Below are 24056 nucleotides of genomic sequence, written 5' to 3' on the forward strand. Positions count from 1 at the left end.
ATTTCTCCGAACGCACCAGTGATAGACAATAGACCTATGTCAACGGACTACGTGAATAGGCCCTCCAGAACCTTCTACAGTTCTACGCCGGTTTGTAAACAACGGATACTCGACCTCTCCACTCTAGAATGTTCTACGGCAAAACTTATATAAGGGACCGTCTTACGGCACACGGCAGTTCAGTTGAGTTGAGTCTTCCGAGAATCGTCACAGCAGGTTCCCGTCGGTGTTAGTGACCAGTGCTAGTGCTAGTGGCAGTGACAGTGTAGTGACAGTGAGAGTAACAGTGTAGTGACTCTAGTGACAGTGTAGTGACAGTGTTGTAACAGAAGTGATAAATCCTGTAGAGGCTAGCTGTAAGTAGAAACATTGTAAATTATAATAGGCTTTAGCTAGGTTTAGATAGGGTTAGTTAGGTGTTAGGTAATTCTAATATCTGTAAATAGAGAGCAATTAGTGTAAATAAAATAGCTATTATAAAATCGCCAAGTTTTTATTGTAAAGAACCCGTTAAGCTCGCAACAATTGGTGTCAGAAAGCGGCATTATTTTGGCGATTTTAATTGTCAAATATTCGGTTTTATTTTAGTTGTATTAGATATTAGTAAAGAATCAGGGTATTTTTTTTACATATTAGTAGTTTGTGTCGTAAATTTGTGTACAGAAAAATTAATCTATTTCTATTGTTGAACTTGTACCATCTGAAAAATAACAATTTATTGTAAAAATAATTGTAATTGTTTGGTAGAAAAATGGCTTTTAAAGGTGTAAAACTTGATGAATTAAAAGTAGCTGATCTTAGAAGAGAATTAGAAGAACGTGATCTAGATACCAATGGAACTAAATCAGCCCTTCAGGCACGCCTTAAACAAGCTTTGACTGATGCAGGTGAAGATCCAGATAACTTTTTATTTGAAACATCTGATATGAATAAAATGCTTAAAAACCTAGAGTCAAAAATGTCGGAAACTAGTAAAACGTTAGAAAACCTAGAAGCTAATATCGAGTCTAAAATGTCAGAAAATAGCAAAAACCTGGAAGCTAGCATTGAGTCAAAAATGTCAGAAAATAACAAAAACTTAGAAGCTAGTATTGAGTCAAAAATGTCAGAAAATAACAAAAACTTAGAAGCTAGCATTGAGACAAAAATGTCAAATGTAGAATCAAAAATGCTGAACAAATTAGGTGAATATTCTAGCAAAGTTGATAGTTTAGAAAGTAGAATAAATGAAATCGATGAGAAAGTTAACTGTATAGAAAAGAATCTAGAAGATAGGTTAGTTGATAAGCTTAGGCAGAAGATGGCTGCATCGGGGAGCTTCACACCTGCGTCATCGGCTAGCACTGGCGAACTTCAGCAGGATAACGCCCTAGATACGATCTCCAAGCCAGCGCCCACCATTGCTGCCGTTGCCCCTCAGAACATCGTTCCTCACTTCGATGGCAAAACCCCCTGGGAGGACTACATGCTTCTCTTCGAGACAGCGGCTATGGTCCATGGGTGGACCGAGGAGACAAAGGCTTCAGCACTGTGCCTTGCACTACGGGGCGATGCATTAGCTGTTCTGCATGCTATGCCAATGGCGGAGCGGAAGAATTTCCCAGAACTAGTGAGGAGATTGGACATGCGCTTTGGGCATCGACACATGGACCAGCTCTACCGATCACAGCTGCGGAACCGGATCCAGAAGTCCAGTGAGTCACTCCAGGAGTTTGAAGCCGACATTGCTCGCCTGGTGAGAAACGCCTATCCATCGGTCACGGATGATGTCTACGAGAGTTTGGCGGTGGATAAATTCCTAGACGGTCTACGTGAACCTGAGACTCAACAGGCAGTGAAGCTCGCCAGACCAAAGACCCTGAGTGACGCACTGACACAGGCACTGGAGTTCGAGGCTGTGCGACAGTCGGTGAGGGGCCAGGCTCGAGTCCGCGTGGCAGACGCAGAACCTACAACTCCACTGGACATCGAGGAGCTAGTGAAGAGAGTGCTGGAGGCACTAAAAACTCGTCGCCGGCAGATACGCTGTTGGAGCTGCGGACAGATGGGACATCCCCGAAGTAAATGCCCTTCGACCACATCAGAACAGAAGCAGGAAAACTGAGGAGGGTTGATGGAAAGGGGCAACCGTCAGCCCGTGATTGGAAAGCCCCGAGGAAAAGTGTTAAAGTTGCTTCACTGGGAAGTCAGTCGAGCAGTTTCTACGTCGACGGAAAGGTGAACGGGCGTCTCCAAAGTTGTCTTCTGGACACTGGGGCGACTATGACAATCCTGAATCCAAACACTGTGTCAACTGAAGATATTTCACCATCATCATGGTCCCTACGTACAGCTACAGGTCAGCTGGCTCAGGTCTATGGGCAGACGGTTGCTACCTTCCACATTGGCGGCTGCGTATTCCAACACTGCGCACTAGTTGCCGACATAGATGAGGACGTGATTTTGGGAACCGATATAATGGTGAAGTTCGGATTGAAGTTGGACATGTCAAGAGGATTAGTAACTCTCGGAGATGAAGATGTCATACTTCGGCGCGGAAAGGATATCTCCGCACGCGTCCTTCTACTGGAAGACACAACGCTACCAGCACGCAGCCAAGTCATCGTTCGAACTACTGTTGAAGGAGATTGGACTAGTGGGCAAAGTGTTCTTCTGGAGCCAGGAAGTGACAGTGAATCCCAGCTTGGACGTGGTGTCGTTGTCGCCAGATCCTTATTTAACCTAGGACACGAAAATCCGGTGCGACTGATGAACCTGAATGGTTTTCCTGTGACAATAAAAAGAGGAGTAACAATCGGAACTTGCGTGGCTGTTAATTCGGTGGTACGTCAACTAAAATCATGTCCGCCATCCCCAGATGGATTGCCGAAGGAGCTGGAAGATTTCGTGGAGAGCACCTGTCAGGAGCTGACGCATCAACAAAGTGCAAAAATAAAGGACTTTATTACCAGATGGCAAGATGTCTTTGAGTACGGAAGTGGCCCTAGAGGAAGAACGAATATAGTACAACACAAAATAGACACTGGAGATGCAAAACCCATACGTCAGGCCCCTAGACGACTCCCACTGGCCAAACGTGACGAAGCCGAGAAAATCATAAAGGAGATGGAAGCGGATGGTGTCATCGAGCCTTCTAGCAGCCCTTGGGTGTCACCTGTGGTACTAGTGAAGAAGAAGGACGGCTCAACCAGATTTTGCGTAGACTACCGCCTACTCAACAATGTCACCAAGAAAGACAGTTACCCTCTCCCCAGGATTGATGACACACTCGACACTCTGGGAGGATGTCAAATATTCTCTACTTTAGATCTTAGAAGTGGCTACTGGCAGGTCGGGCTTGCTTCTGAAGACAAGGAGAAGACGGCGTTCTCTATTGGGACAGGACTTTGACAATTCACCGTGCTGCCTTTTGGACTTTGTAATGCCCCTGCTACTTTTGAAAGGCTTATGGAGAACGTCCTCAGGGGATTGTCATGGGAGACATGCCTGGTTTACTTGGATGACATTATCGTCCTAGGCAAATCCTTCGACGACCACCTGAAGAACCTGGAGAATGTCTTCATGCGACTGCGGATGGCTAATCTGAAGTTGAACCCCAAGAAGTGCAACTTGTTCCGCAAACAGGTCAATTACCTCGGCCATGTCGTATCAGACAAAGGAGTGTCTGTGGATCCGGAGAAGATCAGAGCTATCACCGATTGGCCAATACCTCAGGATAAGCACCAGGTTAGAAGCTTCCTTGGGCTGTGCGCTTACTACAGGAAATTTGTTAAGGGATTTGCTAATATTGCAAAACCACTAACCAAGTTGACCGAAGACAAGAGGACCTTTGTTTGGGATAACGACTGCGAGAAAGCTTTTGAAGAGCTGAAGACCAAATTGTGCAGCGCACCCATATTGAGCTACCCACGATCAGATGGAAAGTTCATACTTGACACGGACGCTAGCAATACAGCCATCGGAGGAGTCCTATCTCAGCTTCAGGATGGAGAAGAACATGTGATCGGATACTTCAGTAAGGTCTTGTCAGTGCCTGAGCGTAATTACTGTGTCACCAGGAGGGAGCTTCTCGCAGTGGTTAAGTCAATAGAACACTTTCATAAGTATCTGTATGGAAGAAGGTTTCTCTTGAGAACGGACCATGCCGCACTGATGTGGTTGCTAAGATTCAAGTCTCCTGAAGGACAGGTTGCGAGATGGTTAGAAAGGTTACAGGAGTACGACTTCGAATCAATACATCGTGCAGGGCCGAGCCACAGGAATGCAGATGCACTATCAAGAAGGCCGTGTGGAGACACCTGCATGCACTGCACACGCAAGGAAGACAAGAGTGCATCGGTTCATCGCGTGACCGCCGTTGACGATGAATGGGACAAGAAGAAGCTGTCAGAGGACCAGAAAGAAGACCCAGACCTAATGCACGTTATGCAGTGGAAGAGTGACAATAAAGGAAGACCATCGTGGCAGGATGTTGCACCATTGTCTAAGAACGTGAAGACCTACTGGGCGCAGTGGAACTCGATTTTAATGGAAGAAGGAGTTTTGAAGCGAGTCGTCGAATCGGAGGAAGGGGGGCACCGAAAACTCCAACTAATAATCCCAAGGAAGAGGGTTCCTGAAGTGTTAATGGAAGTGCACGATGGAATTTCTGGAGGCCATCTAGGGGTACATCGTACACTGGTGAAAGTAAGGGAGCGCTTCTACTGGGCTAATCAAAAAGATGACGTCATAGACTGGTGCAGAAGGTGTGCGACCTGCGCAGCATCAAATGGCCCTGTCAACAAACGAAAAGCCAAAATGAGGAAATACAACGTAGGTGCCCCGTTTGAGCGCATCGCCATTGACATAGCAGGACCGTTCCCCATGTCCGATGCTGGAAATAGATTTATTTTGGTTGCAATGGACTACTTCAGCAAATGGGTAGAGGCCTATGCACTGCCTAACCAGGAAGCGGTAACTGTTGCAGATATATTAATCAAAGAATTGGTGAGCAGATTTGGAGTCCCGCTCGAACTTCATTCTGACCAAGGAAGAAATTTTGAGTCAGCGGTATTTTCTAGAATGTGTGAAGTTCTTGGTATCCGGAAGACTCGAACAACACCTCTTCATCCACAGTCAGATGGCATGGTTGAACGCATGAACAGGACGATGGGAAGATATCTGTCAAAAGTTGTCTCCGAACATCAGCGGGACTGGGACCAATACCTGCACCTGTTCCTACTTGCGTATAGGAGTTCGGTTAACGAAACCACCAGCCAGACTCCAGCCAACGTAGTTTTCGGCCGAGAGCTCCGTCTTCCGTGTGACCTGCAGTATGGTTTGAAACCAGATGAATGTGTCGTCGGTGAGGATTACGTATCCAATCTTCGGAAGAGAATGGACGAGATACACGAGAAAGTCCGTCGCAACATATCTGGAGCAAGCGACAGGATGAAGGAGAGGTACGACGTGAAGGCCGAGAAAGGAGGGTTCACACCTGGAGACCTCGTGTGGCTACACAATCCCAGAAGGCGTCGTGGATATTCGCCAAAACTCCAGAACTCGTGGGAAGGACCCTACGAAGTTATTTCCCGTTTAAATGACGTCATCTACCGGATTAAGAGGCAACCAAACGGCAAACCCAAGATAGTCCATTTCAACAGGCTTGCACGCTACAAAGGTGATCATGGCCAACGAGAGGAACAACAAGTTCGGAACCTGTCGACCGAGCCAAAATACGCCGTGCCTGAGAGACGTGGGAACGAAGGACCGAGGCTGTTATACAAGGACCTCTTCACCTTGCCAGTGGAATATGCCTTGGCACACTGCGTAGCAGAAGACCTGAGAGCGTCGCGAGGTATAGCCACAGTCTTCAGAAAAAAGTTTGGAGGGACCGAAGATCTTGAGCGTCAGAGCCCCACCATTGGCACGACCCTTCACCTGAAGCGCAACGGACAGCATTTGTTCTACCTCGTAACAAAGGAAACGTCAAACAATAAGCCTTCCTACGAATCGTTGAAGAAAAGCCTGCAAGACCTACGTGACAAGCTCCTTCGGATTGGAATAAAAAAGCTTGCTATTCCCAGGCTGGGATGTGGTTATGACGGATTGGAGTGGAGGATCGTGAGGAATATGGTGCAGGAACTTTTTGAGGACACTGGCATCGACATTGTGGTCTGTGTATACAACCCGTGGGGAACCGGAGACATTATTGGTCCAGAAGATCTCAAGCTTCAAGAGAAATCTGTTCTGGGGCAGAACAGTCTTAAGGAGGGGGTAGTGTTACAAGTCAGGAGCCCCGCACAACAATAGCCAGGCGCCGTCTCAAAAGGGTAGTTTGTCAAAACGGGATTTCTCCGAACGCACCAGTGATAGACAATAGACCTATGTCAACGGACTACGTGAATAGGCCCTCCAGAACCTTCTACAGTTCTACGCCGGTTTGTAAACAACGGATACTCGACCTCTCCACTCTAGAATGTTCTACGGCAAAACTTATATAAGGGACCGTCTTACGGCACACGGCAGTTCAGTTGAGTTGAGTCTTCCGAGAATCGTCACAGCAGGTTCCCGTCGGTGTTAGTGACCAGTGCTAGTGCTAGTGGCAGTGACAGTGTAGTGACAGTGAGAGTAACAGTGTAGTGACTCTAGTGACAGTGTAGTGACAGTGTTGTAACAGAAGTGATAAATCCTGTAGAGGCTAGCTGTAAGTAGAAACATTGTAAATTATAATAGGCTTTAGCTAGGTTTAGATAGGGTTAGTTAGGTGTTAGGTAATTCTAATATCTGTAAATAGAGAGCAATTAGTGTAAATAAAATAGCTATTATAAAATCGCCAAGTTTTTATTGTAAAGAACCCGTTAAGCTCGCAACAGTATGCATGCTTTAATGCCTGCTTGCCTGCTTGCACAAAGATTTCGAGAACGGCTTTGACGATTTCCTTCAAATGTTGTTGATTGTTTATTTCTGGCCTAAACACGTGTTTAATGCAGTTAAAACTGCCAACAAACTTGCAACAAATCTAATTACGTAAAAAAATGAAATTGAAAGTAAAAAAGAATCAACATTGGCTTATTTTGGTTGCCATGTAACCATGTTGCCATGTTGGCTGAACAAAATAACAAGGAAAAGTAAACAAACGACTTGTAACATGTGCTTATAACAAACCGTCCACAGTCTACTAGCAAATGACAAAATACGGTAGAAAGGGAAAAACATCAGTTGTTACTATTGAGCAAACACTGAAGATAACTCAATATAAGTAAAAATAGTTCCGATGAAATACTGATTATTTAATTTGGCTCTCTCCTACCAAAAGTTAATCCGCAAAGTAATCAGCTGTTTTAATTTAAGCAAAATATCAATACAATGTTTATGCAAAGCAAAGGCGATCTTTCATCGACTGTAAAATAAATTAATGTGTCGTATATTGCCAGGTTGAAATTTCCTAAATAAAAAATTGAAATTCCACTGAAACTTAAATTATAAAAGCCAAAATTAGTTGTAAATAATCGTGCGTTTCCTTTATATTGCTTTTAAAATCGAAATAAACTACACCGAGCCATGGCTTGGTCCCCAGGTACTTTCTTACTAAGCGAGTATATGTTTCGTTCTAGTGTACTACGTTCTGTATATGGAAAGTACGAAGGGAGGAACTGTCTCTCAACAACTACAGCTTTCCACAGCAGATTATCGGTTAAATGATCAAATCGTGTTTCAGGGAGAAATTTCGCTTTCATCGCACGACACAAAGAAGATACGACGCCGGACAAGCGTATGTAAACGTAACCTTCCGCTGCTTTCGACAGGATGTGAAAACAGTACAATCATGGAGGTTTGGAGAAGTGAATATAGTGAATATGGTAGAACAACACAACCACCATTAAAATGGTTAATTTTCCCCAAGAATCATGAAAGAGCACACGCAATTAGTTATAGCGTATACAAACATCCATGTTTTATTTGAAAATACAAAGTCATCATGATAAGGGCTAAGACTTTTCCGGCTAAAAGGAAACACTAACAAGGAAAGATTAAATTTAATCCACCAAAAATTAAGCACAGGATCACCTTTTCACCAAAGCCACATTGTTAATGCATTACATTGTTAATACATTGTTAATTACTTGTAATTAATTACATTGTAAGGATTTCTTTCTAAAACATTGAATTATCTTAACCTGGAACGCCTGTTGTTTTAATTTCTGCTGGTTGCTGGTCCACAATATATGCAATTTCATGACAAATCATTTAAAACATCATGCGAGCAAAATAGGTTTTTTGGCGTTGAACCAAACCCAATTCATTAATTTGAATCCCATTATATTAAAAATTTTTTTTTAAGTAATATAATATTACCAACTAGACACATCACGGTACTGTATTTAACGTTTTAACAAAACAGTAAGAGTAGAACGTAGGTATTATAAGAGAATCAGATACAGAAGGATGTTTTGAGCGTGATCGGGATAAGCCGATACTTTGTTGTGGGATGAAGAGCAGGAGGTTGAGGGGAGTTTGACATTTAGTGACCTCCCAGGGTTGAGGCTAATGAAATGTTAAACACCCAGTAACACCAAGCCCTTTATACCGAGTCATCTTAATGGTCAAGTCCTAGGTTGAAACAAGAAAGTCAACTTGTAAGTTAACATTGTTATAATAAATTCATTATTTGGTTTAATAAGGTATATTTTGCTCGATATCAAATACTTAAATAAATGTTAAAAGCTTTATGTACAATTTTTTTTACATACCCAATTCAAAGGTTACACTTAATGGCTGGGATGGAATAAAAACTTGAATAGTTACATAGACTACTTACACACCCGCAAGAGCCATGGACTACCTAAATGTTGACGAGGACATTGACATATCAAGTAAATCATATACTGTACAGTCAAATCGTCGGCAGGCAGCAATGCAGCATTGACTATAATGTGTACAATGCCAACAGTCACGTACTGTTTTCAGTTCCCACAATAGCTTCTAAAAGCAAATATTTCCTTTCTTACAGTTACTTTAAAAACTGCCTTTTCCTACAGTCACCCGACAAAGTTGGCTTCCTTGTACTGTTTATAGTACAGAAAGCTGCTAATTGCTGCATATTTATACTTTGCCGTACGGTTTATACTTTGCCGTACGGTTTATACTTTGCCGTACGGTTTATACTTTGCCGCACATCAGGATTCCAACGAAACAACACAAAACAGCGTGGTTCCATTATGCACGTAATCCGTGTACGCTTGGAAATAGGTTGGCAACACTTAAAGATAATTATACTATGAGCAGCTGATTGACTATTATAACTACGATTTAACCTGTCATTTCGTGTTTATAGTTTCGGTATTTCTGAACTTTCTGGACTTTTCTTTTAAACGTTTTTAAAACCTTCCTACGATCTTAATAAACAAGAAAATACCTTTTAAGCATTTTTTTTAGGCGCGGAAACCACTTCAAATTACAAAAACATACGGAACTATATTCTCAAAACGCGGAGCACATTTCTTGCCGAGGAAAAATAGCGGAGTGATATGGACCGCGGGTACTACTTTCTCTAAGGCACCATTTGTGTTGCCAGCTGAACCTAAAAACGTGTTGCATAGTGTTTGAAAGACTAATTATTTATATGCTTTATAGTGACTGTAGGAAAAATATAATGTGTAACACGAGTGAAAAAGGCCTTTGCTGCACTCGAGATCATTCCACACTCGCCTGCGGCTCGTGCGTAAACATTGCTCTCGTGTGCAGCAAAGTGCCACTTTCACCACTAGTTACACAAATAACTATTTTGCACTTATTAAAACAAGAAAAATAAAATAGCTGTACCCTGCACTCTTCCACTTTGCCGCACTCAAGATGTTCAACCTATTAAAAACAGAGGTAGCATAAAAATACACCCGCCGCAGCAAAATTTCTGACTAAGCGAATTCCATTTACCTAGTTGGAGTTTCACTTATCCAGGGGGTTTCGTCACCTTCTACTAACCTTTAAAGATATTATTTATAAGCTCATTAAAAATATAAATATCACATTTAAATCGTCTGTTATTCAATAGTTACTCACATAGCCGCCATTTTGTATTTTCGAACAAATTCTTTTTTGCTCAATAGACTTTTTGCTTACCTAGGTGTATAGTCAATGGTGATACTTAGATCTTTGAAATGTTGCACGTATCTTAATACCACTCTCACCATGACCGTATGACAAATATCCAAATATTAAATTGTCCAATGTAAAAATTAAAAATGGTGTCCATTTAAATTTTTTTTAACAAGAATAACTATAAAACCGCAAACTATGAATCTTATAAAAAAACACATGAATACTATTTTATTGGATATTTTATTTCTAAGACAAACGCAAATTACGCAATGACACCTCAACAATGAAAATGCACCAAAAACAACCGAGAACACATTGTTTCACATCAGTCAAGAGTGGTATAATTTTTTGTAGTGCACACTTGTTAGTGTTTATCCAGTGATTGTTACATTGTTGCAGACGAGAGGCAGCGAGCATGGAATACACTGATAGGCGAGCACCACAAAAATGTCATAGCTCGGTTATATTCAATTGGGGTTTCAACGTCGAGGTATCACTGAGTTTGTCCTAAAACTTCCCAGTCGGGAATCGCAGAGGTCCCCTAGTAATAACTATAATCCATTATTTACTCGTTGAGTGGCCGAGAGATTTTTATATTTCAGAAAATATAAGCAAATGGTAATAACTACCAACAAATTATATTTATACAAAAAAAGATCTGTAAGGAATATACAAGAACTCACACGTCAAAACGTCATCCAAAATAAATATGAAACCAACGCAAGGTTCATCTTGATTGAGAAAGATAAAAAAAAACTACTAGAATATGTAAACTGTAGGAAACATTTATTGAGCAACTCGTGCGTAAAGCGTCTTTGCACCACTCGATAAACTATTCCGCACTAGTTACACAAATAGGTAACTATTTTCCATCTTCCATCAATATTTTCACTCTCGGCCACAGCCACAGTAGCGGATGTCGATGTTACGCTTTTATGAATGCTCTGAAGCGCTCAGTAAAGTGTGAAGTGTAGCGGGCTGAGCAGGGGGCCGAGCATCAACATGATCAACATGCATACTATTGTCATATATTATTAATCTAAGCTATTGTACAGTGCATCTGCTTGATCAAACAAAGAATTGACATACCTTATCACACCAACTGAGAGAGTGAAGTTATGAGACCATTTCACTATTTAAAAAAAATAATAAAAATGATAAAAATTAAATCAAAACTAATATATGCCTCTGTGACAATTACAATCAGGTGATTTTATGTTTGCAATCTGGGTGACGTCAGCATGAAAAATGACGGGAATATCACACCTATGTTATTTCCTTCCACCATGGAACGAGAACAACGAGACTTGATGGGAAAAGGGGTTTGATGGAGTTCGAAATCTTAACCTATATGAAATGAAACTATCCTTTTCGCTTCACTACTGTGGAATCAACCGTTCGTTATATGTTTATCACCTGCGAAAATTCATCATTACATTGTTCACTACGCAAAAAAATGTTTATGATGTGATTAGTTATTTGTGTAACTAGTGGGCGCTGCACTAGAGAGAAATGTTTGCGCACGAGCCGTAGGCGAGTGTGGAAAGTTTTTCGAGTGCAGCAAAGTCAGTTTGCACTAGCGATACACATTATATTTTTCCTACAGTTACTATAAAGCATATAAATTATTAGTCTTTCAAACACTGTACAATACGTTTTTAGGTTAGGTTAAATTCAAACACTGAAGAAATAATGGGAAACACTGCACCAGCTGATCGTAGTCATAATATCTTTAATTTTTGCTAACTTATTTTCAAGTATACGCGTATTACGTGCCTAATGTTGTTTGGTTGGAATTTTGTTGTGCGGTAAAAAAAAACTGTGCGGCTAAGTAAAAAGTGTAAGGCAAAAGTAAGTAGATGCAGCAGTTAGCAACTTTCTGCGCTATAATCAGTGCAAGGAAGACTACTTTGTCAGGTGGCTGTGGGAAATTAATGTTTACTATCTTTTTGGATTTTGCTGACGTAAACAAACAAACATTTGTTATTGTTTCAGCAACTGTTTCAATTTGCGACAGTCGAAACTGTAAAATCAATGTAAATTTAAACTTTTAATAGAAGGCCTCGTGAAAGTTTGTGCTTTAGCATGGTGTATGGTGTTACCACAGTGTCCTTTCCATGTCATGCATGCACACACACACTCCTACAAATTTCTGATCATACTTTTGGTAGGTAATACTCTTGTTAATCTTTTGATGTCTCTTATTATTTTTTACACAGGTTATAATTTGTTATCATTGTTACCGTAGTCTATTTTTGTTGGTCTTATTTTATTGTTATTATTTCTTGTTGTTAAGTTACCATCATTACTGCTTGGTACTTGTTACCATTATTAGTAGGCATAGTCTACTTTGTTGTTATTTATTGTAGTGCTTAGGTCCCATTCTATATTTATTGTCAGCTTCATTGTTTTATTATTATTGCACGATTTCTGTTTCCACTGACATAAACTGATTATTTACTACTTATTTATTTAGTTATAGTTCATAGTTCCAATTGACATTAATTACTTATTTACAACTTTCAGCCTCTGTCATCTTGTAAATCTAGTTGTAGACAAAATTGTATTCATGGAGAAACCGTTGGAATAAATAAATAAATTAGGCCTAACCTAAAAAATTCTATTAGTTTTGAAATGTTCCTAACTGTAAAATAACGTTCATAACATGAGTGAAAGTGGATCATCAGGCTACATATTCTAGACTATATTTATAGTGCTCGCAAAATCTCCCACTTCAAACATGGTCTCAACTATGTAATGACTCACTTTCTAATCTTGTAATGAAATATACTATTCCAAATACTAACTAATAGTGTCTACAATTAATTACTCTTAAGTGTAAATTGTTGAATTACCAAGCTAACAACAAAAATTGAATTCATAAACAAGGATGGTTTTTGAAGTGCGAGTGGGTGCATACTTCAAAGCTGACTCGTTTACGAAGTTTAATAGTAGCACTAGCAGTAATAACGCGTGCGTTTAAGTAAATGAAGGTATATTATAGTATCGAAACAGCAAGTGTTGTTAAACTTTTAAAACTAGGAATTAAAATTTTGTGAAATCTTTCCCTATCGGCATCATAAAGAGTCCGTTCTATGTGAACAGTATTTTGTTCCTTCCTTATCACATTTAGGATTAGGACGACTTACAGAAGTAAATTAATTTCCTGGCAAATTATGCTGCATCAGTTTGAATATCTCATCAACCTAATACCAAGAGTTACCAACACTACTTACAACATCTGGGATAACAAATCCAAAGATATATTTGTACAATTAAGATATGGAAAATAAAAGACCGGTTTAGGAAAGTACAAGGTTTTTAGCAGTACAACGATGCGCCTGGGTTTGAGTTCAGTTTCCCTTTATAAATCCATAACTTGTTCACAGAATTCTGACAAAAAGCCATGTAGCCTAAACAAATTCAGCGAAAATCCTATCTTAAATGATCGACAGTATGGTCTCAATGACAAGCATGTATGGCTTAATGATTTACTCATCATGACTGTTACAATACTTATGATTCATTGATTGCAAGAAGTCGCTACTCTTTGCAGATGCAAGTACACGAGTACAGTGCCTATAACGCTATAACTTTCTTACTTCTCTGTGCTAACTACTTAACTGCAATGTATCATTACATTTCATGCATTACATACATTCATACATTACATGCATCATTCGGTATTCATTACAATTGAGATATGGTCGCAACTGGATGTATTTTAATCATAATATAATTGAAGGATAGATTTGTTACTGTCTTAGCCGGTTACAATTTATAAGGCACCTAACGACCAAGGACAGCTGGGCCCAGTTCCGAACCATCAAAAGGTTTCTGACTTCTCGGAATCCTAGTACAGTAGTTTAAATTACATAGACTTGTAGTAGACAACAATGCACCTTTAGCTGTTTGTAGAATATTATATTACAACTGATCAAGAAGCCGTAGTTTCAGCAACGTATCTTGCTACAGTTACTGCTTCAGCTGGGTAAAGATGGATAGTGTTGATGGGTTGGGTTCAGGAAGAGGTCAGTTCCAGTTGCGTGCTGACGCCGAACGACCTTGGTCGCTGGTATTAGCAATTTCCCACACGTCCAAAACCAGTTACTTTACGGCTTTACACACAGATTAAATTTTCATAGATGTACAGGGTGTCCCTCGACGAGGTTTAAAGAGGTTTGATTTTACAGTATATTCCTTACCCATTTATGCACCGAACATTTTGAAACATTACACAATTTATAAACTAGGTTGGTTTTACAAATATTCTAGGAATATTTCAGGACCTTCTAAGCCTTGAAGAAACAAAATTACAATAGTGGCATATTGAAAAGTATACAATTATTCGGTTCATAAATGGGCAAGAAATATTAAATAAAACGTTTAAATATCTTCGTGGGACAACCTGTATGTAACATAGGTTATGTTAACTTTTTTTAAGGTTATGTTATTTGCTTTTCGGTTGATTACCAACGTACCGGATCCGTGGCTGTTATTGGTGTAGAAACATTAAATTACCGCTTGTAAGTTTCACTATGCTGTACATCGCTCACACATCTGTACAGTTTCACTTAGTTGCATCGACAATCAGGTTGGGTACCAATAACAATGATCACGTGGTTACCGAGTACCTGGATAAACCGATGGAGAAAGTTTATCATTTTGCAGTTGTGAAACCAAATTCGGATTTCCTTACGAGAACGAGGGTCAGAGAAATTAGAAAGTTTGTAGAATAGTAACTGTGATTTAATGAGTGTACATAAGAGAGTTACGAGTGAAACAGGGAAGTCAACTGTGAACAAATACATTAATTTAATTTCAAAATTACGTTGTTAATACCAATTAATTGTTGATTGGTACTTCCAGAATGTACATTCCAGAGTACAACGTTCTTTGTAAGTGAATTGTAAAAGATAAATATGTCAAAGGAATATGCTTAGTAATTAATTTTAAGAATAATATATACGTCAATATGTATGAATAATAATATGTTTTGAGGGGCTATCATGATTATACCTTTTTTCCTACTTTCTTGGATCTTGCGTCATTTGTATATATTGGTATTAAAAGCACTGCCGACTTAAGTTAATTTACCAAATTTTATAGGTATGCAAAATGTATGTATCAGTGAATTTCAACCTTAGAGTGTAGTTGTTAATCTAAGTAGTGTTCAGTTTTTTGTAGTGTGTAACTATTTTTTCTGAAGATGAAGAGTGTAACACGCAATATTGGTTGGTTGTTTATTGTAAAAGCCGAGTGTACACATTGGGAGAGAGATTTGATTTAGAATGACATTCATTGGGCGGAACATGAAATGTAATGGTCGATTGAGGACGAGGGGGTTTGTGTTCAAGGGATGTGTCCCGTGTTGCAGCAAAAACTAAATCGCACTTAAACGTGCCTTAGAATATATTTAGATATCAACATCGTTTCTATGAATTGGGCTTGTTTTAAAGGTAAATTAACAATTTTGGGCGAATAAACTAACTAAACATGATTTGAATTTCAGTGGTTGACAAAAATCTGTTTACTTATTGGTTTAATCTGTTCAAGCAACAACAAAATTCCCACACTTTCTAAAGTTTTTTTTCATATTTATACTTTGAAAGGTTTTCTGTTAAACTTAGTTTTGAGGCGTTTAGTTTCCTTTTCAAGTGTTTAAAAGAAAAGGAATTAAAAAGCGTAAACATTGTAATGCTCAACAATTAAAGTGGATACTTTTTATCCTTTATTTGAACGAGATACATATTGAAATAAATGTAAACTGCTCGACGAATCACCTCTTATCCCAGCTCGTGGCCATGAAATCGTGATGCTACAGGCACATCCCCCGCACACATTCTCTCCTCACTCCTACTTAGGATGATCAAGTTTTCATAACTCTCTTTGTTTCCCCGGTTTGTGCTTTCGACAGTTTCTGCATTTCTCAGTTGTATTGGAATACTCATAGATTAAATGCCTTTAGCCTTATAATTCACATTGTAACTTAGACTGTATCACTTTGACAACAAAGAGACTAATTTAACTGGCAAATTTTTTCAATATTTTCAGTATACAGATTAAAGACAAAAACATACTGTATCTTTAATTCCTCTGCAATACTATATTAAACAGGGAGTTTTTGTTCACTATCCAATGTAGTAGAGAAGGGAAATGTTCTTTCATTAATTAATTGAAAACTATATAATAAAATAACCGAATGACAATATGAAACACATAATAGAATCAATGTAACACATCTTAATAATTACCGTCACCAAGCTGCTCTATAGTTGGCACTCGGTGGTTCTATTGGCTACAGGTAGATTGGACCTTCAATCTACAGGTCGCTGGCTCGATCCAAAGTGATATCGATTACGGACCTACATGCATTTGTCATTGAACTCCCAATATGACACTATCTAACCGAAGTTCAAATATCAGGGCTGGACCGGAAACATATGCTAGTGGCGTAAATACAAATAATAACAAACTAGAGGACCAATGCTGCTCCGCAGCGTTAAAATAAATATAGTATCCGAAAAATAATCAAATTTATGATTTTTGATCGAGTAATCCAGTATCTTGAGCTTAACTTATTCAAACGATCAATAGCTCAAATTAAAACCAATAATTTACTGGTTATTTTGAGACTAAATCATATAAAAAATATAAACAATACTAGAGATTTTTAATCATACAATAACCTTATTAAAAAAAGGACCGATTTGAATAACTAATAGCTTAAATGAAAGCCGCTATTCACTGAAGGTTCTTATACAAAAATATATAGGAATATGTAATTATAACTGGTTATATAGGTACATCTGAAAATGAAGTAAGCATTTGAAAATTAATCAAATTATGTTTTTCGTGGAGTAATACCTATTACTCAATGCATACTTTTTGTATCTTAAACTATGTAGTGGTATTTTTATGTACGGTATAGATAAATATATGCCAATGCTTGATGTGAAATCTTTGCGTGCATGCCTTAAATTTGAGACCTCAATCATGAAAATCGGTCGGGTAGAAGAGCCAAACGAACTCGGAAAAGAAAAAACAATTTTTTTTTATATAAAAAGATAAACTCGATACGCGGGGTTTATTGTATGGAGGATGTGTCGATGTGTAGGTGCGAGGTGGCGACTGACGATGGGTGACCGACCAACCTCAGTACCGCTACATCGTGTCACTTCCGCAGACATTAGGTCGTGAACGTTGCATAACACACTTTACAATAGTCTAGCCAGTGTTCAAGTAATAAGTCAAACCTTCGACTGACATTCCATGCCCATTTTGAAGGCTAAGCTGTAGCTACTAATCAACGTAGTTGAATCTGGAGCCACCAACAGATTTCACTGATGTAATTTCTACCGAATACATTTATTGTTTTAACCACTTTAAACATAGGCCTAGGTCAAATTATTGTAAACTGCAACATATTTTAATGTCACATAAACGACTTACAATATAATAATTGATATAATTATACAACGTGCATATAAAATGTGTGGTCCAGTCCAGGTATACAGAGGAGTCCAAGTTGAGAAGTACGCGTATTATCATCTATATGTAAGAGGTTAATTATTCAAATAACCTAATGCTTGTATATTTAAATAAGTGGAGTATCTATCAGAGATGCAACTCGGAGGATGAGGTACGGTAAATGTATTAAGGGAACCAACAAAAACATTCATTAGGGCAGAGTTTGAAGTGAGTAGAGGATGAAAAACAGCGCATTTTAAAAGAAAGTTTTTAACGCATGCATTTGCTCAAGCGTCTAGTAAAGTAGTAATTTCCCCTGCATTTCTAATCGAAAAACCTACTGGCCAACTGCTAAACAATACCATTGATTAGTCCTACATAGCCTGTTGGCTACTACAGTAGTGTATTACCAACGCATTCATGACTATCTTCGTTGCCTCTCCTACTGGCCTACTGCTAAACAAAACCATTGATTGGGCCTACATAGCCTGTTGGCTACTACAGTAGTGTATTACCAACGCATTCATGACTCTCTTCGTTGCCTCTCCTACTGGCCTACTACTGCTAAACAAAACCATTGATTAGGCTTACATAGCCTGTTGGCTACTACAGTAGTGTATTACCAACGCATTCATGACTCTCTTCGTTGCCTCTCCTACTGGCCTACTACTGCTAAACAAAACCATTGATTAGGCTTACATAGCCTGTTGGCTACTACAGTAGTGTATTACCAACGCATTCATGACTCTCTTCGTTGCCTCTCCTACTGGCCTACTACTGCTAAACAAAACCATTGATTGGGCTTACATAGCCTGTTGGCTACTACAGTAGTGTATTACCAACGCATTCATGACTCTCTTCGTTGCCTCTCCTACTGGCCTACTACTGCTAAACAAAACCATTGATTAGGCTTACATAGCCTGTTGGCTACTACAGTAGTGTATTACCAACGCATTCATGACTCTCTTCGTTGCCTCTCCTACTGGCCTACTACTGCTAAACAAAACCATTGATTGGGCTTACATAGCCTGTTGGCTACTACAGTAGTGTATTACCAACGCATTCATGACTCTCTTCGTTGCCTCTCCTACTGGCCTACTACTGCTAAACAAAACCATTGATTGGGCTTACATAGCCTGTTGGCTACTACAGTAGTGTATTACCAACGCATTCATGACTCTCTTCGTTGCCTCTCCTACTGGCCTACTACTGCTAAACAAAACCATTGATTGGGCTTACATAGCCTGTTGGCTACTACAGTAGTGTATTACCAACGCATTCATGACTCTCTTCGTTGCCTCTCCTACTGGCCTACTACTGCTAAACAAAACCATTGATTAGGCTTACATAGCCTGTTGGCTACTACAGTAGTGTATTACCAACGCATTCATGACTCTCTTCGTTGCCTCTCCTACTGGCCTACTACTGCTAAACAAAACCATTGATTGGGCTTACATAGCCTGTTGGCTACTACAGTAGTGTATTACCAACGCATTCATGACTCTCTTCGTTGCCTCTCCTACTGGCCTACTACTGCTAAACAAAACCATTGATTAGGCTTACATAGCCTGTTGGCTACTACAGTAGTGTATTACCAACGCATTCATGACTCTCTTCGTTGCCTCTCCTACTGGCCTACTACTGCTAAACAAAACCATTGATTAGGCTTACATAGCCTGTTGGCTACTACAGTAGTGTATTACCAACGCATTCATGACTCTCTTCGTTGTCTCTCCTACTGGCCTACTACTGCTAAACAAAACCATTGATTGGGCTTACATAGCCTGTTGGCTACTACAGTAGTGTATTACCAACGCATTCATGACTCTCTTCGTTGCCTCTCCTACTGGCCTACTACTGCTAAACAAAACCATTGATTAGGCTTACATAGCCTGTTGGCTACTACAGTAGTGTATTACCAACGCATTCATGACTCTCTTCGTTGCCTCTCCTACTGGCCTACTACTGCTAAACAAAACCATTGATTAGGCTTACATAGCCTGTTGGCTACTACAGTAGTGTATTACCAACGCATTCATGGCTCTCTTCGTTGCCTCTCCTACTGGCCTACTACTGCTAAACAAAACCATTGATTAGGCTTACATAGCCTGTTGGCTACTACAGTAGTGTATTACCAACGCATTCATGACTCTCTTCGTTGCCTCTCCTACTGGCCTACTGCTAAACAAAACCATTGATTGGGCCTACATAGCCTGTTGGCTACTACAGTAGTGTATTACCAACGCATTCATGACTCTCTTCGTTGCCTCTCCTACTGGCCTACTGCTAAACAAAACCATTGATTAGGCCTACATAGCCTGTTGGCTACTACAGTAGTGTATTACCAACGCATTCATGACTCTCTTCGTTGCCTCTCGTTGTAGAACTAACACTTTTTATAATTTTGTTTAAAGTTGTATCTGCGACTATAATCAGTTGCCTGTTTTGTTTTGTTTCTTGTTTTTGTATAAAATATATTTCACGTCTAACTAAGTAGATCAATCTCATAGCTATCTTTCATTTATACACAATTTATAAAAGAACAAACCAAATCTAAACGTAATTTTTACAACTGCAGACCTGTATCTCTATAGCGTGGTCGAAGTTGATAGAAAGCAACGACAAGATTGGCCTAGTTATTGTAACGGGAAGCCCAAGAGGAACCTTGCGAATTAGCGGAACTTATTATTTATAGACGAACAGTCTTACTGTAGATAACGCTATCTAACACTTGGCAAGTTGACGAGTTAGTTATAAACGTGAAATACCATTGTCTAGGGAGGTCTCGTAGTGTTTGAAATCACGCTGGAAGCTCTGTACATTGCATGTTATACAAGTAATGCAGTTTAATGTTTCAAAGATACAAATGCTTTAGATTTATTGAGGTAAAATTTAATTCGAAACTAATAATATTTTTTAATATTGTTTTAGTGGAACATTACAGATCGTAATAGAATCTGCAACGATACAAAAGTTTCGCTATACAAGCCAAAGTATACAACGGATCGAAGTGGCTTCTCGCGTAAATACAGTAGTGTATAATATACAAAACGTCTTCCATAGCTAGGCTCTAAATATTTGACACTTGGAGATTGAACATTCAGTGGTTTCTTCTGGTAGGTCGATAGGTGCAATGGGATCCGGCAGACCGTTTCTGTTAGCTTGTAAATTATTTATAAATAAAAATACTAAAAAAAACACGTTTTTAAACGCACTAAAAAGTATAAAATAATTTATAAAATGTTGAGAGAATAAATACTTGCAAGATTTAGAACGAAAAACGTGGGGCGCATGCTGATTTACAATTAACTTCACCTATTGAACTATTATGATATATTGCATGCGCCCCACGTTTTTCGTTTTAAATCTTACAAGTATTTATTCTCTCAACATTTTATAAATTATTTTATACTTTTTAGTGCGTTTAAAAACGTGTTTTTTAAGTATTTTTATTTATAAATAACTATCTAGTTTTTAGTCTTTAATGTGTAAATATGTTAAATATATTTTATATAGCCTCTTAATGCATAACCAAAACCTTATTATCTGTAATCAGATGTTTTATCTTTACTTTGAAATGATTGTTTTATATTTTTAGAATATCTCGGGAGCAGAACCTGTACCTCTTAACCTCTGCTCTTCGAACTGTCAAACTTAAGTATTTACAGCTGACTTAAATTAATTTATATGTTTACATTCTTTTAAAATGTAAACATGGAAAATTTGGAAGCCAAAGGGGCGTAGCCCAAGGGAAATATGAAAATTAAATTATATAATATTGCATTGTCATCCATTTGTGAGCTATGTTTCAAGTTTCAAGTCTCTAGCTCATCGGAAACTTCGTTTAAAATTGATATCAAAATTTGTAGGAAATCGAGCTAATAAAAACAAGCCCATGGGGCGTAGCTCAAGGGAAATATGAAAATTAAATTATATAATATAGCAATGTCTTCCATTTGTGAGCCATGTTTCAAGTTTCAAGTCTCTAGCTCATCGGGAAGTTAGTATAAAATTGATTTCAAAATTTGTACCGGACAAGAAAGCGAGCTAATAAAAACGTTTTAATAAAATGTGTGAACATTCTTATGCAATTTTTCAGTTCATTTTGTTAATACTTTTAAATGGTAATTAATTTTTATGGACTTCAGTGCCACTATCATGTAGCATCAATACAGTTACAGTACAGTAGGTAAGCCACTTATATCTTTGGATTTGACATGACTTACTTTAACTTATATAAGGAGGAAAAGTAACTGATATTTAAAGTCACACTTTGATATTTTATGATGGGTTTTAGGCTACTGATTTGTTTCTTATACGTCGATATCTTGATAAACATAAACTAAAACGTTTACTTAATGCTAGAGGAAATATTGCTATATTCAGATTGTATTCGCTTATTTTGGTAATGGCGTTAGTTTTATAAGAATAAGGTCTAACGTAGCTAAAAAATGTTTACAATAATATAGCAAACTAATTTTTCCGGTCAGACATGACTTACTTTAACTTATATAAGGAGGAAAAGTAACTGATATTTAAAGTCACACTTTGATATTTTATGATGGGTTTTAGGCTACTGATTTGTTTCTTATACGTCGATATCTTGATAAACATAAACTAAAACGTTTACTTAATGCTAGAGGAAATATTGCTATATTCAGATTGTATTCGCTTATTTTGGTAATGGCGTTAGTTTTATAAGAATAAGGTCTAACGTAGCTAAAAAATGTTTACAATAATATAGCAAACTAATTTTTCCGGTCAAAATTTCAACCAACAAAATGCGTTGGTATGTAGACCTGAACAACGTAAATAACGAATATACAAGTAACACAGATACCGGAGGTTCTTCCCTGTGTGGGGAAAAGATAAGTATCAATCAAGGTCATATTTACATTCGTTTCCACGAGGACAAAACAGCTCAATAGTGTAGCCATTGAATGTTAAACAAGTTAACTCATTATATATTACAATATCGATGAAAACGAAATGTTAAATGATAAATTATCCGCAGTCAAGTTGGTTACACATACAGTAGCACATAGCAACAAGTCCGCGAGGGATCAAAAGATTCTGCTAGGGTTATGTATAAAATGTGGTATCTGTTCGTAAATTTGTAAACTTTATTTCACCCACTATTCTTGCATCCATATTATATTTGCTTTTGTAAAATTATTTTTGTCTAATGTATTCAGAAACTTTTCTTCGTTTATCTAAGTAAATTTAAAAAACTAGTTGGAGGAAGCCGTTATGTTTACACAATTTAAGTCGTATTCGTATGCCCTACATATTATTATGTGCCCCAGATTTAAATGTGTATACGGACCTACTTGTTCAACAAATACTAATGCCAACAGTTAGTTTGGTATGGCCAACTTGTATGATAGAATTTAATAGTTTATAAAATGTCTAAAATAATTGTTTGAATATTGGAATATATAAAAGCTTATTTAAATCACGTTCTAATATTTGTGTTAGAAATATATAGCTACTAACTCCAATAGCTAGTAAACGTACTCTTTGTTTGACAAATTGATAGATTAAAACCAGCAACATTCAGATGATAATTATTACTAATTTGCCTATAATTTATCAATGAGTAATGAATACAGAAAATAAACTCTTTTGTGACCCCCGTATAAAATAATATGTGCACCGGATTTAATTGTATTTACAGACTAGCTTATTCGACAAATAGCTAGGCAGAATATTGGCTTGGTGTGGCACGATTTTAGAATAAAATTAACTGCATTTCAATAACTTAGCAAATGGAAATGACCAAAACGATGTATGAACGTAAGATGCAAACTTCGTTAACCACCGATAGTTATCTGATAAAGATCAGCAACTTAAAGGCGATAATTGTCAATATGTTTATCATCTATCAGTAAAAAAACAATAAACAAATACAGGTTCAGAGAACAAACAAAAATTTTTTAACAAGACGTTATAAATAAATGAAAGAGATCGTACCTTGTTCGACACCTCTAGAGAGCAGTCCTTGACAGTGTACCCGGGACAGAGGCGCAGCACCGACTGTAGACTCTCTCAGACTGTGACTGTACTGTGTGTAGTACAGTATAGTGTATTGTGGTCGGTCGAGCGTTTTGCACCTCTTTTCCCCTTCCTCCCTCCCTCCCCCTCAAAAGAGGCCGTGAACTTCTAACGGTTCTCAATCTCACCACCTCCGAAATCTGGCCCTCACTATCACTATCTACCCAGCCTAGCCCCGACGTCTCAAAAGCTGTTTTGTGCTCCAAAATCAACATGACATCGATTTTTCAAGAGAGGTTTTTGATGTATTGTTTTGTTTTTATATGTCTCGTTGGCTACTGGAAACCTCTAGCCATGGATCTTGGAGATGGACATTTTAAAATGATGTCTCAAACTTTTGCTCTATTATCACAACTATTCTGTTGGGGCTCATACAGGTCGTGTTTTGTATTTAGGTTTTAAGTGTTTATTACTGGATCTGGAAGAAAAGGAAACGTTTTAAGTGGAGAGAT

General features: G+C 38.4%; 1 protein-coding gene across 6 annotated transcripts in view; it reads right to left on the bottom strand.

Moving 5' to 3' along the window:
* The window catches only part of LOC128982858 (carboxypeptidase M), a 182809-nt gene that overhangs the window by 153336 nt on the left and 5417 nt on the right, over nucleotides 1-24056 (bottom strand). For 5 of the 6 annotated variants that reach the window (XM_054401902.1, XM_054401901.1, XM_054401900.1 and 2 more), the window contains exon 1: nucleotides 23524-23629. The exons of the other annotated variant lie outside the window; for it this stretch is intronic. The gene's annotated coding sequence lies outside the window, so the exon portion shown is untranslated. Of the gene's footprint in view, nucleotides 1-23523; nucleotides 23630-24056 lie in introns of those variants that run through there. 6 annotated transcript variants of the gene reach the window in all.

Source organism: Macrosteles quadrilineatus, unplaced genomic scaffold, assembly GCF_028750875.1.
Source record: "Macrosteles quadrilineatus isolate MER2022 unplaced genomic scaffold, UCM_ALF_1.0 Scaffold_1__1_contigs__length_201487025, whole genome shotgun sequence".
NCBI lineage: Eukaryota > Metazoa > Arthropoda > Insecta > Hemiptera > Cicadellidae > Macrosteles > Macrosteles quadrilineatus.